Source organism: Dermacentor variabilis, chromosome 5, assembly GCF_050947875.1.
Source record: "Dermacentor variabilis isolate Ectoservices chromosome 5, ASM5094787v1, whole genome shotgun sequence".
NCBI lineage: Eukaryota > Metazoa > Arthropoda > Arachnida > Ixodida > Ixodidae > Dermacentor > Dermacentor variabilis.
This window is the reverse complement of record NC_134572.1, coordinates 83,461,210-83,479,587: the sequence shown is the minus strand read 5'-3', so window position 1 is coordinate 83,479,587 and position 18,378 is coordinate 83,461,210.

The window sequence follows — 18,378 nt, the reverse complement described above, 5'->3', positions numbered from 1 at the left end:
CTTAGTTGACGTGCAGCGTGGCAAGCCAAGACATATCCGTAGTGCTTGTGCCTGAAGGCTCTCCAGCGTGCTTATACAAGATGACCCCATGTTAGATAACACAGGCATGCTGTAGCGTATGTAGCCCACAAAAAGTGCCTGGTACACTTGGATCAAACTTCGCTCAGAGGGGCCCCATCTCAGTCCTGATATTACACGAAGAACGTGTATGAAGGTGGTCAGTTTAGCCCTAAGCGCAGTAACATGTTTGGTCCAAGAAAGACTGCGGTCTATTATCACGCCAAGAAATCTGTGGTGGGTGACTAAAGGGAGCGCCCTTCCGTCGACAACGATTGGATAATTTGACATTGATTTGCGCTTGGATGCCATGACTGCACACTTAGTTGCTGAGAGTTGCAGGCCTCTACGGCGAAGTACTTCGCCGCTATGGTAACCGCACGTTGAAGCCGTGCACGCACTTGTGGACGTGTGACCCCAGATGACCAGATACAGATATCATCTGCGTACGTACTGATACGCGCTGTTTCAGGTAGCTCGTCTGCAAGGCCCACCAGTATCATATTGAACAGTACTGGGCTAAGGACACCACCCTGCGGAACACCCCTGCGAACTTCATGTCTATCAGTCTCGCCATCCGAAGTGGACATGAAAATGGTGCGGCCACTGAGGTAACTCTGCAGCCATGCATACATCCGGCCACCAACACCAATATCCTCAAGCGCCTGAAGAATCGAATGGTGGAAGACGTTGTCGTAGGCACTTTTGATGTCCAGAAATATTGCGCATACCAGACGACGGCGTCTCTTTTCCTGTTGAACAGAAGATACTAGGTCGATCACTCCGTCAATGGACGATCGGCCTTTTTTAAATCCATTGATAAAATCAGGAAGTCCGCCACTTTTCTCGAGAAGCCATTCCAATCTGCTCCAGTACCATCCGCTCAATCACTTTACCGTCACAGCTTGCCAAGGATATTGACCGATAATGTGAGAGATCATGTGGGCATTTCTGAGGTTGTAACAAAGCCACAAGACGACTGTCCTTCCAGTGATTAGGTACAGTTGCTGTGTCCCACGTAGAGTTGTAGAGCATCAGGAGAATTTCTCGAGCTTCTACTCCAAGATGGCCAATCGCGGAGTATGTAATTCCGTCTTGTCCTGGACAAGTTCACCGGCGGGAAGTAGATATCGCAGCGTCGAGCTCGTGCATAGTAAAAGGCGCGTCTGGCGGTGATCACTAGATGGTGGGAAAGTCAGTCGTGATTGCGTTGGTATATCGTTAGAGGAGCTCACAAGTAATTTGCAATAGTCATCGGCGACCTCAACTTCACGCCGGCCTTGCGTATGACCACAGCGCTGAACGGGTGAAGCTGTTGTGGAGACGAGCGAAGGCTTCATACAATTTTACAAATTCTAGAGAGAGGTTTTCTCGGATTCAGAGAGCCACAGAATGATCTCCAGCGTTGTTTGTCAAGTTTGTCAAGGTGGAGTAGGACATGACGCTGCGCCCGGCGTGATGCAGTGACGTCTAATGGTGATTTGGTCCTTCTGTATTTCCGTTCTGCTCGACGCCGTAACGCGCGAAGTTGCTCGTACTGGTAATCAATAGGTGATCTAGGTGAAGGTGCGCTGAGGTGTTTTGTCATGTCGCGTAATGTTGTCGCGATGACCTCTTCAATATTGGATGGTGCTTGGATGGCTTGACATGCGGTGTTCACAGATTCTCGAAATGTTGGCCAATCGATAGAACGCACAGTGGGCGGAACTGGGGGATGTAACCATTTCAACTGTATATATGTTGGTAGATGGTCACTTCCATGGGTGTCGAGATCAGAGCACCATCGTGTAGCAGACAACAGGCTTTTTGAAACAAACGCAATGTCAAGACAACTGCTGTAGTAAGAGCCTCGAAGGTATGTTGGCGAGCCATCATTGATCACCATCAAGCCTTGACTAAGCATGAAGTCAGCCAAGTCTCTTCCGCGGGCGTTTGTCGAAGCACAGCCCCACATGGGATGGTGGGCATTAAAGTCGCCGATGACTATGTGGGTACCCGGACAAGTTTTCATTATGGACAGCAAATATGAACAGTCTATGCTCGATGTTGGGGGTATATATCCGCCAATTACTGAGAATGTGCGCCGCTTGTACTTCAGCGTTATGCAAACGTACTCGTTGGAAGCGTGTGCAGGAATGTCTCTACGAAGGCACGTTAAATTCCGACGAACAAAAGTGAGCACTTTGCTTAAATTGTGGTCATTCCTTGACCACAGTGGCACATATCCAGAAAGGCGTAGTAAAGACGTCATGTTTGGTTCACATATTACAGCCACGGGAAACTGGTATTTGAACATCCATTGCCGAAAGTCTGCGAGGCGGCCTCGTAGGCCTCTGGCATTCCACTGCATTATTGTAGATCTTCGTAATTGGTTTTCAAAAGATAGCGCCATGATGTCTTATTGTAGAGCCGCGAGGAGCGGTTCCAAAGCATCTAGAACATGTAGCGCAGTCTTAGCAACCGGCGTCTGTAGTCCGCAGAGAAGTGAACGCATTGTAGATATCAGGTGTTTCAGCATACTTCGTACATTTACATTTTCTGTCTTATCATTCTCAGCCACCTTGGCAGCCGCATCACCCGACGCATTCAAGCCTGTTTGTTTGGATGGGAGCGAGGCCAGTCAATGGCAGAGTCGGTCGGCGGAATCGTCGTTTTATGCTGCGCATGTGTTCCAAGTGCTGCTGCCGAAGAAGGTACGTCGGGCCCGCATCTTGATCGCAGGAGCAAACTTGGCAAGCGAGGAGTTTGCCATGTGGACGATGGTCCATTTGTTCGGGAAATACTCTTGTCTTGCTGTCGTCTGTGTAGCAATCGGCGTCTGCGGCGGCGTATCTATCTAGCAGCCTGTCTGTGAGTGGAGTTGTCCCGCACCATCTTTCGAAGCACTGACATTTCGTTCGTGATTTTCTGGCACTCTTTTGATGTCGCTTCCTGTGGACCGGCGCAATTAGGACATTTTAAGGCAGTAGCATCACAGCTATCATTTTGATGGGCCCCTCAACACCGTTGACATGTTACGCCGCCCTTGTAAGCTGCGCTTACGTGTCCTATTTTGAAACACTTCCGACACAGCACCAGTATTGGCACGTAAGAGCGCACACGGTGTCTTACGTATCATAATTTTACGTAATCAGGTAATGTTTCAGAGTCAAAGACTATTTTAATACACCGGGATTGACCGAAGCGGTGAATCTGCACTATTGGTGCGGTGGAATTCGAAAGCCTCTCGAGGTCAGTGTCTGCGATTTCTTTGTTTAGGTCAGAGATAACGCCAGTCGAGGTTCCTTTCCATACGCAAAGAAGGAGCGCACTGGTATGTTTCCTAGTAGTGTGGCAGCCTTTAGTGTATCCAGAATTGACTTGTTGTTCACGTCAACCGAGAGGATGTTCCTCCATGCGTTAATTCTGATCTTGCTGACTTGGCCTGGCACAATTCGCTCAAAGTACTCTGTTAAGCTCTGCCTGTTCAAGATATTCAGATCGTCGGTAGCTGTGGTAGGGACGTAAGCAACAGTGAATGATTGCTTACCAGTGTCCTGCCTGGGCAACGATTCACTGTCTGTTGATGTCCTCCTGAGTTTTCTCTTCAAACGGCGACCCACGGCAAGTGTGAAATCATTGTCCGATTCCATTTCTTCAACTGCTGAGCTATCGGAAGATTCAAGGGCGATAGTGGAAGGGCCAGTGCGGTCCCTTGCCTTCGATGCAGCCAGTGGTGGACGACCAGGGTGAAACGATTGGTTGGGATTCCTATCCCTCATCCTGGAGGATGACGTTGCGCCATTTGCACAGCCTCTAATGTCGAAAAACGTCCGAGACACTGGAAAATGAAGAGACCACAGCTATGGGCGTTCTTCTTCCCAGGCAAATATGCTTGCATGCAATGGGATATGCCATGTTTCTCTCCGTTGTCGCTATCCTCGGCATTCGTCTCCTCGTCGCGTGTAGACTTAACCGCCCGGAAGACAGCCGGCTCTTGTCGTTTCATGTCCGCAATGACTCGCCGCCCTATTCTTTATTATTTATTCACACATTTTCCCGCTTTGCCCGAAGGTGTTACAGGAGTGGGTTACAAGCTTAATATAAAAAAACTACATCTTCATTCACACCGCACACTATGATGTTCCTGCTCCGACTCCACGCTACGACCACCGCTCGTCCTTCCCACAGAACCAGTGTTCTCGCTGACCGATTGCCCGTCGCTTGCCGTCGCCATACCCTCGCCGTCCTTATTCGGAAAACGGGTCAGCACAGCTCCCGGTGGTAATGCTGCATTGGCCAACCACTTGGAAACCTTCTGTTGACCCTGGCAACCCGACAAAAACTTGGAGGACGCTCAACCTTCGCCTTTAAGAGTGCACCGCGATAGCATTCAAAGATCCCTGGCTGCATTTCGCGCTTTCCGGCAACTGCAGCTTATGTAACCATAACGCTGGCGGCGAACGCTATGCACGAAGGCGAGTTTTCAGATAGCAACGTGGTCTCTTGCGTGGGCCGATCCAGGAGGTAGTGCACAGCCGCGTCAAAGAAAAAAATTACAGAATTTACAGGTTTCTGTTATTGTTTGGCACTTTTAAAATTTAAGTCGGAGAAGATTTAACATACAAGGCATGGGCTGTCGGTGTTCTGTTTCGTGACAATTGTTTGTCGGCTGCCATTCGCCAAATTCACAGGACTAACGTTGTCAAAAATGTAAGACAAGGTATGAGCAACTTTAGCTATTGAACGGTGTAGCAATACAAACCACATGTACCACATGTCATATAGAAAGGCGTGGCATATACATACACCTCAAATATATACGGCAATTGTCGCTCACGGACAACTCCTCCGACGCCAACACCAACGCCAGATTTTCAACGAGACGGGGCACTTAACGCCATCGCGTTAAAATCCTTGGTACATAGAAGTGGACAGCGTGCCTTTTTCGGCGCTCATAGATACGGGGGTGCAATCATGGGTCACGAGCGCTTGCATTTCTCGTCGTCTCCGCAAGGTTCTGACGCCCGCCGTGCCGCCGGTCGTTCGTGTTGGCGACGATGGTACATCTTGCGTCATCGGCATGCATACTGCGCTTGTGTTTCACTAGCTACCATAGCTCAGATCTATTCGCCATTCTGCGCCATTCTCGGCCATGACTGCCTGAGTTCCCATTCTGCCCTCATTAACTGCTCTTCTGGCCTTCTACAGTTAGAAATCCCTTCCTGTGCCCGATTTCACCACCGAGTCACCAAGGCGTCTATGTGTCGCCGAGTTCATTCGCCTTGACCAGCTACCACGACGTATGTCACATCGATCTCAGATCCCCTGGTTTGTGACGGCCACTACGTGATCACACCTTCCCTAGACATTCTTTTGATAAAGCGTGTAGCCCTCCCTCACTCCGCTGTTACTGTTTTTGCGAACCGGGCGTCTAAATCTATTCTGAACTTGGGACGCACACCCTGGTTGCTTCCCATAAGTATCGCGAAGGTATAAAGTTTGCTGAAAAAAAAAAGAAAAAAGAAAGGAACACATGACAAGAGTTTTACAATACGCCGTCAGACTACATAAAAGGCCCAGCTGTACAAACATGAATAAAAATGCATATAATACAGCTTGAATGAACAATAATACACGGCACCGGCTCGTGAACAAAATGCAAGTGTTATCCTTTTAATACATCAAACATGAAAGAGAAGTTAACAAGCTGAACTGTTACCGGCAGAAGATTTCTAAAATTTCTTTCGTAAACACGTATACACTGTTGCAAGCTAAAGCCAGTTGAACAATTTCATGGTGAGTACTAATGAAGCCTGGTAAGCGATAATTAAGTAATTGCAGACCATTTGCAGTTCAGTTCTTCCAGGCAAATGCTCCCTGCCGTAGTTTATAGCGGAACTCTGGGCGAATATAAAATACCAGGGATGTGGTTGCGCCTTTTTAATGTGAATAAATATTAATATTGCTAAACGCTAAAATATACAAAGTCGTTAACTTTTTATAATGACTTCGATGTTTCGTTTTTATTATTACGAATTGCACAAACAGGGATCGCTTCACTTAATTCATTTGTTACCGCGCACATTCGATCTTATCTATCAATCACTGATTCCAGCACGTAACTCTTAGCCTGTTAATGCGTTATAATTTTTTAGGGTACTTCACGCACTTTCCAAAGGCTATGTATCTGTCTATGCTTGTATACGCGTATTTGTTTACATCTAACCGTTTTCCCTGCCAACCTGGGTGACTAGGTAGTCCGTGGTCGAATGATTAACGCATCGGGCTGCTGTACTGAGGTAACATGATTCGAAACCAACCATCGGACCAACTTGGGTCATTGAATATATCCTAATACGGGCCACACTTCAACTAACCAATTTCACTCCGACATGGGTCTCTGTAAGGTGCGGGACTGCACAGGTACCGCTGTTCGAAGAAGCTCTTTGACGCCGATTTGTAGCACTGGGTATGTGTCACTAAGTCTGTGCTCGTCTTCGATGAAACTCTCATACCAATTTGAGTCAATGGGTATGTGGCAGCAGGTGTGTGCCGTTCTTCGATGAACGTGTTTGACGTCTGCTTGGGTAACTATAGGTATGTGCCACTGGGAATCTGCCGCTCTACAATGACTAAAAAGATTCCTTAAAGGGACCGACAACCAATTTTTAAGGTACCAATTTTTTTAGTGAAATAGAAAGCTTACTGGTAAGAGTGTCTAATTATGCAGTGGTAATGCGGAAAACGCCTTGGAACATTTTTATTAAAAATTTTCGATCTGCAGTTTGTGTGATAAGATAGCTTGCCAGCTTAGGCAGCGTCAGCAGTTACAGCGCCACTGTGGCACTAGCAGTGCGGTTTATAAAAGCCGCTGCTTCCTTATATTAAAGGTTCTTTGGTTGTTGCTAGTTGAAGGTGAAGGACGCACACTTTTTTGCGTCTGGTCGCGACGCAAACATGGTGTAAGAAGTGGGGCCCGCCGATCTGAGGCACCACGGCTCTCGGACGTCAGACTAACCCTGAAACGAGGACGCCGCGGGCCTACTAAACAGTGCCAGACGCCGGACAAGCCAACAGGTACCTTACAAGGAAAGACCAAGTAAGATGGCTTTGTTTCAAATTGCTCCACCCGAGCCCTTCTGCTTCGCAACACCCAACGACTGGCCTCCGTGGAAACAGCGGCTTCTTCGCTTCCGAACCGCGTCTGGACTAGACGGGAAGCAAGAAAAAAGTCAAGTAGATGCATTGGTGTTTCTAATGGGATATCAAGCCGAGGATATCTTCAAAACGTTCAAACTTGAGCTTGGCGACCAGAAGTTTGAGGTCATACTGCAGGAGTACGAGGCCTACTTTGTTCCTCGACGGAACATCATTTATGAAAGGGTCAAGTTTAACACCCGAACGCAGCAAGACGGCGAATCCATCGAGGATTTTGTTACTGCCCTGAGCGCGCTTGCTTCCACGTGCGACTACGGGAAGCTGCGAGAAAATTTAATTCGAGATCGTCTCATGGTGGGTCTCCAAAACCGTAAGATCTCGAGAGCTCTGCAACTTGATCCGGACCTAAAACTACAGAAAGCATTGTTGGTGGCACGAGTGATCAGCGCTAGATAAAGGGGAGGGGGGGGGGCTAATGATGCTGCAGCCCAGGGCCTCACTTCGGACAGTAGAAGGAGGCCCATTTATTCTAACCTGCTTAGTATATAGAACCATAGGCAACGGAACTTCGAGCGACATGTATGAAGCGAGAAAACCAGAACTAGCAGACGGGGCCCCCCACCTAATGTAACAGCATGCGTTTAGCCTGATCATTTGGGGAGAGCTTGTCGAGCTGCAAGAACAGGAATCCCCCGCCACCACGGCGGGGCCCTCTTTCGTAGGAAGCGAGGTGCGTTTCCTTGGAAGAGTTTTCGTGGTTTCCTGTCAGTCCGTCTGTCCAGTGCTGTCTGGAGGGGAGGGGCAAGGGGGAAACACCTAAAACATGTAATGTGAGATGAGGGCCTAAATCTCCCTTGCCCCTCGTCACCACCACGCCACCCTCCACCTCTCAAATAGTTACGCCGCTGTCCTTCTCATAGAAAGGATGTGCTGCAGTACCCAACAGTGCCTCCCATTCGACTTTTCTTTACCGTGATAGTAATTTGGGCAGGGGAGGATGAGTCTGATGGAGTCTAGGCAGGAAAGGAAAGAAGACGTCACACGTGCTTTTGTCCGCGTGTGGTGGGGCATGGGATGTTCACTGTTCGGGCTAGGGTTGTGGAAGAGTGAAGGGGGAAGTTGGAGAGCTGGACACAAAGGCCTGTCTCCAGGGCCCATTCCTGCCTAGTGCATGGCTGCGCACCCTCGCGCGCGCTCGACGGAAAAAGTAGGTCAGACTGGCCGCCAAACTTTCCAGAAAGAAGTAGAAAAAGATGACTCAGACGCGACAAAGGGCGCGTAACTTCTCCCACGCTAGGAGTCGCCCTCTCCCCTTCGTTCTCGCGCTCAGCGTCGACGGGGCGAAAGAAAGATTGAGAACCTCCCAGAACAGACGATTATTCCTAACCAATAGGAAGACGAGACCGGAAAGGGAGAAGGAGTGAGTTTGTACGGAGAAGGAGTGAATTTGTACAAGGAACTCTATGCGTATGTGAACGCCTGCTTTGGCGCTAGTAACAGACATACGCGGCGCGCGTCTATTAAAGGAAGTTGATCGCGGGCTGCGATTCAGCCCCGAGCCGCCAGTTAAGCTTGCATAAGCCCGCCGGCTGAGGAGCTCCCGCGGAACGCACCACTCTCGGCCAGCCACGGACCATCCAGGCAGCGTGCGCGAGTCATCGGGATGGCCACCGTTGGACACCTGCGGTCGCGTTGGACTGACGAAGTGCCTGGTGAACAATTAGTGTCCATTCATGCGAAAATGCTCCGTCAGAAGCATCAATGTGGCGCGTCTAAACGAAAGGCGAAGTTAGAAAGAGAAGAGCGTGAAAACAAGCTACCAAAGATGACAAAGTACGTACTGAATGCAGCTTCCCCGGAGCAGTATGATAATAATAATAATATTTAGGGTTTTACGTGCCAAAACCACTTTCTGATTATGAGGCACGCCGTAGTGGAGGACTCCGGAAATTTTGACCACCTGGGGTTCTTTAACGTGCACCTAAATCTAAGCACACCGGTGTTTTCGCATTTCGCCCCCATCGAAATGCGGCCGCCGTGGCCGGGATTCGATCCCGCGACCTCGTGCTCAGCAGCCCAACACGCAGTATGATCGATCTACCCAGAGTCTGTGTCAAACTCCCAATAGTACCGACTGTGATTCTGTGGAGGACTTACCAACTCCATCACCACGGTTTCCTAGCAAGAAGCAAGGTTTGACTCATCTTGGTTGTCTGGATACTGTGAAAATGGTACCAACCTTGGTTATCTATATTTCTGAGCAGCCGACGCTAACCGAACCCTGTCCCGTTCCTGAGTCAGCAACGCGTATGCTACTCGGCCGGGCCCCTGCCACAGAGCTCCAGATGTCCGGTGCGCCACGCCCGATTTCTACTACTGCTGATCAACAGGTGCCAAACCTCTCCGATGAGCCTCCGTCTACTGACGAGCGCCAGGAAACAACACTCCAAGATACGACTCATTTGTTTCCTGTTAGTTTGGCTTCAAATAATCATGTTCCCATCCACAAAGTGTGCCTCGAGAGGACGAATGAGACGGCTTCTCGTTGCGGCAACAGAGAAGTGCAGACACCCCCATAGCAAGAGGTACGTTGCGAGATTCTGCGAAGTGAGCCTGCTAAGTGGCTGGACGTTATTACTGACAGCTTTCGGAGTGTATGCCTTGAGAAAGGGCCATTGTATTTTCAAAATCGGGCAGAAACTTTTCAGTCTTCCCAAAGGCAATACAAAACTCAGAAACGCTATATTTCACTTCATCTTTTCGTGCGGAAGGCTGTAAATGGGGAGGCGTACCAGCGACACTGGTTAATGTACTCGGAGTCCAAATGTTCCGTTTACTGTTTCATGTGCAAACTATTTTCAATTTCAAGCAACCCCAGTGCTTTCACCACGCACGGCTTCTCTGGTTGGAAAAGAACAGAAGGAAAGGTTTGCGCACATGAAAGTAGCGTCGAGCACCGGAACTACGTGACAGCATGGCTCGCCCGCTCTAACTCGAGCAGCACAATTGACAAGAAGCTGGTTATGCATCTTGTCACTGAGACCGCTTACTGGACAGAGGTGTTGAAGCGCGTAGTCGTTGTAGTTAAGCTTCCAGCTGAGCGCAAGCTAGCTTTTGAGGGCATTGAGGAGATTTTTGGTTCACCGAGAAATGGCAATTATATTATAGTGCTTGAGGCCATTGACAAGTTTGATCCCCATCTAGAGGAGCACATCAAACGCTACGGTAACAAAGGAAAAGGTCACCCATCGTATCTGTCAAAAACAATTTGTGACGAATTTATTGAGCATATGGCAAAGGCTGTCAAGGAACGTCTCGTTCACGAATTGAAATGCGAAAAAAACTTCTTTTTAATTGTTGATTCGACTCCAGACCATGCTCACGTTGATCAGCTGTCAGTTGTTTTACGATACTATTTAAATAGGAAAGTGTACGAACGCTTGCTTAGATTTGTTCCAATTGAATCGCATAGCGGCTTGTATCTTTTCGATACCGTGATGCCCCTCTGGACGACCAATGACATCTCAGTTGATGATTGTAGGGGCCAAGCTTATGATAACGCGAGTACTATGTCAGGAAAATACAAAGGACTGGAAACTCAAATCAAACACCTGAACGAATTGGCAGTCTACGTCCCGTGTGCTCGTCGTTCACTGAACTTAGTTGGCGCGTGTAGCGTTGACAGTTGCCTTGAGGCAGTCAAAATTTTCACTGTGGTTCAGAGACTGTATGTGTTCTTTTCTGCCTTCCCTAAGCAATGGCGGTATCTTTTGGACAGCATGGGCGGAACTGGCAAGCAGCTTGTTTTAAAACGTCTCTCTGAGACCAGGTGGTCAAGACACGCTGAATCATGTAAGGCCATTCTGAAAAATTTCAATGCAGCCTCGTGTTGCCTTGAAACTATATCAAAGAACGAGGAAGAAAACGGTGACACTAGGAAGGAAGCGCACTCTCTCTTCAAGAAAATGACAAAACTAGAGACTGCATTCATTGCGATTTTCTGGAGTGAAATCTTGGAGCGCTTTGACAAAACGAGAGTAGCACTTCAGAAACAAGGCCTAGACATTTCAACTGCTGTAGACCTGCTGAGCTCTCTAGAAGGCTTCGTCAATTCTTTTCGACCTTTCTTTGATATCCTCGAAGAGAGAGCACGCACGCTAAGGTACCAATAAATGTTATTAGGATGAAGGCAAACGCATCGTTTTGAGTAAGCACTCGGACAGAAAAAAGCGATAGGGCGCTACAAGGTAGAAAAAAGTTTATTGTTGTATTCGACAGTCTAGGCTCTGCTTTGCGAGCGTGAAATGCTGCCTACACTGAACTCTGCGAAAGGTTCGGATTCCTAAAATTGCATACAGAAGTTGGAAGCGAGGCCTGTCTGCCACAGCAGGCTGACAAGTTGCTGCAAACCAACAAAAATGATTTGGAGCCAGCATTTCCCACTGATATTGTTCAGTTTGCGAACTTTCTGCACAACTCTGTGTGCCAGGACACGAGTCCCCTTGGAATAGTGAAGTTGCTGCAAGAATGAGAGCTTATTGATGTGTTTCCGAACCTTTCTATTGCTTTGCGAATGTACTTAAGCATACCCGTGGCAAACTGTGAAACCGAACGATCGTTTTTCAAGTTGTCGCTGATAAAAAAAATCGCGTTCCTTCGAGCCTACTTGACGACAAGGTGGACTCGCTTGCTATCACGTCCATTGAAAGTGACCTCTTCCGCGATCTATCCTTCGAACAGACTTTATCTGATTTCGCCAAATCGAAGGCGTGAAAGATGCCATTTTAAAAGAGGACTGTTTGCGCTATACATGAATAGTTGCAATAAGTTCGTTGTGTCGCCTCCCAGCCTCCACGTTGCCAATGAAACGCTGATCAGTGTAATTCAAGATATGCAAATCTTCGTTGTTCGTCGCTTGTTTGTTCTTGTTTTGATATTTAGCGTGCTTATAAAGAACTGTATTTTTGTTGTTTTTGATAGTGCCACGTTTATTTGGTGTCGTCCTTGCTTGTTTTACCTTCAACGAAAATATTTTCAAATAATGTTTTGTATTTACAGTTGGTGATTTTCATCTGTATTCTAGTGCATTTTTATGGTGTTTGTATTGCCTTAAGTATTGTATACATCTATTGCATATTTGTAGAGTAACGTGTCCAACGATTACTGCAGTCTGATGCGTGAATTTTAATAAGGCATGTTTTGGATACAACCATGCGTCTCCTCACGGGATTAAACTGAGTGATGCAACAAAGCCTAGCTTCAGAAGGATCGAAATCTAAGCTGTGTTGTCTTTTCTGCGTTCTTGTCCGTCTTGAGTGCACTGAACTTTTCCTTATAGCCTAGCTTTTGCTGAAAATAGAATGCAGAATAATCACAAAGTGATCATATGAGTTGGTGTTCACAACAGCACGCGTTTCAAGAAAGTTTTGTTGTTTTCCTTATAATAATAACAATAATAATAATCCCGTTGATCGCACATCGTTCTGTTTAATTTGATGGAATTAAAATGAAACATGGCATATTTCCACTAGCGTAGCAGGCAACAGGGGGGGGTCAGTATAAGGAAAGGGGGCCGGTATGCGCATTAGCCCAGGGCCCCATTTTTCTTAATCCGGCCCTGGGCACGACAGCACGAGATCGTCAATCAACAGTAGGCAGAGCTTCACCGCGTGCGAGAGCAGGAAGTCCCCCAAATATTGTCCCAGAGGAGTTCATGACAAGTGGGGAAGAACGTGCCTCCGCCTGAAAGTGGAAGCAAAGTTCCCAAACCATGCGGCTGGTGAGGAAGAAACAGGCACAGTCGAGCGTCCTGCCCAGCGAAAAATGCAGTCTGCAGGAAGTGCGACAAAAAAGGACACTTCGAAGCGGTTTGCCGATCAACCAGAGCTGTGAGGAACATCGAAAACCGGACCGAAGTACCAGGCTTCCTTTGAGTCGCATCCCATTCATCCGCTTACAGATGGGAAGTTCCCGTTCTTGTTGAATTGTGGTATTTAATACAGATACTGGCGCGGACAAAACGGTCATTCCGGCGGAGCTCTTTACTCGCATCTTTCCCGCGATAAAACTTCAACCAGCAAGGCGCCGGCTTTAGGGACCTGATGGTAAACCCTCTGGCATATCTGGTATGGCTGCCATGAATATCACGTTTGCGGGAACGAGCAGCCGTGAGGACGTGTACGTACTTCAAAGCCTCCGAACTCCTTTTCTTGGGAAACCAGCGATAGAAAGGCTCTACGTGCTACCACAAATCAACGTAGTAAAGAAACTGGACCCTGAATCTGACTTTCCACAAGTGTTCCAGGGACTGGGGACCTTCAGAGAGGAGTATGACCTCAAGTTGAATCCAGAAGCAAAGCCTTTCGAGCTGTCGTCTCCACGTAGAGCCCCCCTGACTTTGTTAAAAAAAAACGAGGCAAGAGCTCGAGTGGATGCAAGCCCTAGGCGTCATTTCTTCTGGCACCGAGCCTACTACATGGTGCGCACTGTTACGGTTGGCGTCTAGCACCCCGTGCAAAATAGCTTCTCGACCATCACGCCTCATCAAAACGAAGTGTGACTTTTTAATTTGCCAGGGTTTTCTCGAGTGTATGCCGGTCTGGCGGACGCCCCGCAGTGTTTACAGGCCTCTTTTGTGTGTGTGTGACTTTAGAGGGACCCTTTCCTCGAGCTGCCAAGTTCTGCAGGAGAACTTCCGCGAACCAGCAACGCGCAAAATAGAAGGATAAGCGTCTACAATACCGGACCTGCGGCTTGGTATCTAAGGAGGCGGGATGCTCTTTCCTTGCTGCAGGTTTGGTATCTACGCAGGCGGGACGCCCATCCATAAACCATACTCTCTGCCTGTCACGTGACATCGACGGGAGCAAGATCCCTCCCACGATTTCAGAGAGATTATTTAAGGGGATCCGAAATGTACTTCTAAAAACAGTTCATTCTCTTCTTATAATCTTTCACCAACCTTTGAATAAACCGTGCAAGTTTCGCACTAGAAATCGTCTCGTCCTTGCCTGGTCGCCATTGTCTACTGGATGCCTGCAGCCCGCCGACAACGCCACGCTACCCAATAGTAATGTCAGTAGAGCTTCGACAAACAGGCGTCGCTACAACTCGACAGCAGTACGATACGCTACCCTGGAGTAGGCAACAAACTGGTGGCAGCGGTGGGATACGCAACCCTGGAGACCCCAACTTGGACGACATCTACGAGATCGTAGCCTCTTCTTCCTGATGACAACGTTCTGAAGTAAGGTGTCAGGTATCATGACTGCATATGGTGAGTGCACGGCTTTTGTTCACTAAGACATCACTGGGCTTTACGTATATTTTGGAAAGTACACTGCAGTGATTTTTCTTTACCAGTTGACGGAAGTTTTGAGTACGTCAAAATTGTTAGAGAGTGAAGAGTTAGCAGCACCAAGGGCAGCCATGAACTTGAAGGCAATAAAGAAGCCGGAATTGTTGAGCTTGGCCAGAGAGTTGGGCCTCCAAATTACCGAATTAATGAGAAAGCTGGAGATCATAGAGGTGATCGAAGCGACCGGGGCAGACGACGATGAACTGAAGGAATGCCTAGAGAGCCTTGCAGCAAAGGAGGAAGAACGTAAGCGCATAGAAGAAAAGGGAGACCGTAAGCGCCTAGAGGAAAAAGAAGAGCGTGTTGCACGCGATGCACTCGAAATGAAGCGCTTAGAAATTGAGTTGTTGAAAGCTCAAAATACTAGAATACCTGGCACAGAGGCACGTGAAAGCGAGCGCAGAATGACAGATTTGATGGCACCCTACGCAGTAGGAGGAGACATAGGTCTTTTTCCGGTGCAGTTTGAGGGCACGTCTGAAAAGGCAAAATTCGCGAGAAACACGTGCACGCAGCGCTTGCTTACGTTACTGCCACTTGAGGTAGCTGATATCATTGCCCGCATGGGGAAAGAAGAAGCAGAGGACCTCGATGAAGTCAAAGCGAATCTGCTTAAATAGTATAGATTATCAGCAGAAGCATTCAGGCAAAAATTCAGGGAGGTCGAGAAGACCAAAAGTGAGTCATACTCAGATTTTGCATGCACTTTGGAGGTAAACCTGAAAGAACGGCTCAGAGAAGAAGGTGCACTCGGTGACGCCTAAAAGACAATGCAGTGCGTTGCTTTAGAAAGTTCTACGTCCGGCTGCCAGTAAAGATCAAGTATTGGGTTCAGGATAGGCCCGACGTAGACAGTATCACGAGAGCGGCCGATGTCGCTGAGGAGTACGTAACTCGCCGTGCGGACGAAGACAACGAAGCTCCTAAGAAGGAGATCAATAAATACAGACCCGACAAGCCAAAGCAATGGCCAAAGTCGAGTCGGTATAAATAAAAAAAAGGTCAGATGCGTTGAAAGATAGTGACGAGGACAGCGAGGGAAAGGAGGAGTCACCCAAACAGAGGCCGAAAGGCAAAAGAAAAACGTTTTCGAGGCAACGAAACCAGTAGTTTGCTAGAACTGCCAGCAAACGGGGCACGTCTCCGTGGGGTGCATAAATCCCAGACTAGTGTTGATGTCACTAAGTAGTAACGTGGAAAATCTGAACTTGCTGGAACCGTACATTCGAGACCTTATGGTAAACGGCAAACCGTGTCGAGTGCTTCGTGACTCGGCGGCCACAATGGACGTGGTGCACCTGTCGTACGTGGAGGAAGGCCAGTTCACGGGAGAATGTGCATCGATAAGGCAAGCCGTATAGGCCTCCAGTGTTTGTCTCCCTGTGGCAAAGGTTCGCATTGAAGGCCCTTTTGGAGTACTAGACAATGAAGCCGCCTTCTCGGCACATCTCCCGCCGCAGTATCCCTATTTGTTTTCTAACAAATCTGAGGATTTGCTCCGACGCAGGGGAATCGGGTTTAGCGAAGGAATAGTGCAAACCCTAACTCATTGCAAGGCAAGAGAGATCGCGGCCAAGGCACTGCACGTTCCAGTGATGGAGGAAACAGGTTTGACGGAGGATTCGTCAACCAGCCCCAAACAGGACAGCCCTACAGGGGATAATGCGGAACGTGCACCAGCTAATGAAGAGGTCAGGCAAGGGCCGGAGCCTGAAATGTCTAGAGAGGGAGGATGCAGGAGAAAGTTATTGAACGTAAGCCCTGACACAATGATTGCTGAGCGGGAAAAGGGCAAGGTCCAAAGTAATGCTAAGCATTATTGTGACAGGACGGCTCGAACGCAACGCTTTGAAGCTGGCGAAAAGGTCATGATCCTGAAACCCTCATTGAAAAACAAGCTAGATGTTCAATGGGATGGACTGGTTGACATAATTCGGAAATTATCTGAAACAAACTACGTAATCATGGTGCCGGGAAAACGAAGGACACCACAAGTGTACATTGCAATCTACTTAAACCCTACCGGCAGAGGGAAGCCATTGTGAACATGTCCATTAACCAACCTGAGCAGATCGCCTGTCGACTTCCCGGAGTTAACATCAGTAACGGAGGCAAAAGACATTCACGAGACCATTGGCAAGCTAGTAGAGCAGACGGAGTTGACTCTCAATCAAAGGGTCGAACAGAGGGAACTCGTGTTTGAATTTAAAGACGTATTTTCAGGCACACCGGGCAGCACCACTGCGATCGTTCACGACATGGAGTTAACCTCATCGGACCCAGTTCGTCCGAAAGCTTATCCCGTTTCACCTCATCAACGTCAAGTCATGGCTGCTGAAATAAACAAGATGTTAGAACTAGGTGTAATCGAGCCTGGAGAGAGTGATTATACCTTGCCTCTTATCTTGGTTGAGGTGCCACGAAAGGAGCCGCGACCATGCATCGACTACCGCAGGCTCAACTTAATCACAAAGGGCCAGACCTACCCAATACCGCATATTGGGGAAAGGCTTGAGAAAGTGAGCAGTGCTAATTTCATCTCTACGCTCAATTTAGTCAGAGGGTACTGGCAGGTTCCGTTGACCGAGAGGGCAAGCAGGCTTGCGGCGTTTATTTCCCCGATGGGAACCTTTCGGCCGAAAGTCCTGAGCTTTGGATTGAAGAATGCGCCATATTGCTTCTCTGGCTTTATGGACCAGGTGCTACGAGGAATGGAGAACTTTGCACTTCCGTATCTCGATGACATAGCAATCTTTTCTTCATCATGGGCGGACCATATGCAACACCTGCGAACCATGCTGTGTGGTTTATGAGAGGCCAACTTAACTATGAAGGTTCCGAAATGCGAATTAGGGCGCGCGGAGGTAGCTTATCTAGGTCACGTAATAGGGCAAGGCCATCGTCGGCCTTCCGAGATGAAACTGACCGCAATAAACAACTTCCCGCAACATCGCACAAAGCGGAACATCAGGTTTGGCAGGTTGGCTTGGCAATCAGGTTGGCTTGGCAGGTTATTACTAAAGATATATCCCGCGTTATTCCGAGCTTGCGAGCTCTTTAATGAATGCTCTAAAAAAACAGAACCACAAACGGTAAAGTGGGATGACGCAAAAGAAAAGCCTTTTAGTATGCTGAAGAAGCACTAACCAGTCAGCTATTGTTGAACGCGCCCGACTACTCTAAGCCATTCATTTTCAGTGTGATGCCAGCGACAGCGGTATGGGGGTGGTGCTTTGTCAAGAGAGAGATGACGAGAACGAGCACCCTGTACTGTACGTCAGTAGAAAGCTTTCAGTTCGTGAGGAGCATACAGTGCATCAGAAAAGGAATGCACCTGCGTAGTATGGGTGGTGCAGAAGCTAGCTTGCTATATCGCTGAATCAAGGTTCATCATAGAGACTGACCACTGTCCCCTCACATGGCTGCAGTCCATGTCTACGAAGAACGGTCGTCTTTTGCGCTGGAGCTTGGCTCTTCAACAGCACACCTTCGATATTCGTTACAAGAAGGGCAAGTTTAACAGCAATGCCGACGGTCTGAGTCGTTGCCCCTAGAGTAACGAAAGCCTCATGCTCACCCGGATTTCCGTGGAATTTTTACGTTCGTTCACACATTTTTTTTCGTGAAACTGTAGTCGATTGTTAGCTGATTTTAATAACCGCGTCTTAGCGCTTTCAAGAAATGGCACTGAAAGTGTTCAGTGAACACTGAGCGTATTCAGGGGGGGGGGGGGAGAGGACGCGCGAAAGGAATGGGAAAGGAGTAGTGGGGTTTCCTTTCTTTAAAGCCTGGTGTATCTTGGGAGGAGGGTGGCCCAGTGCTCG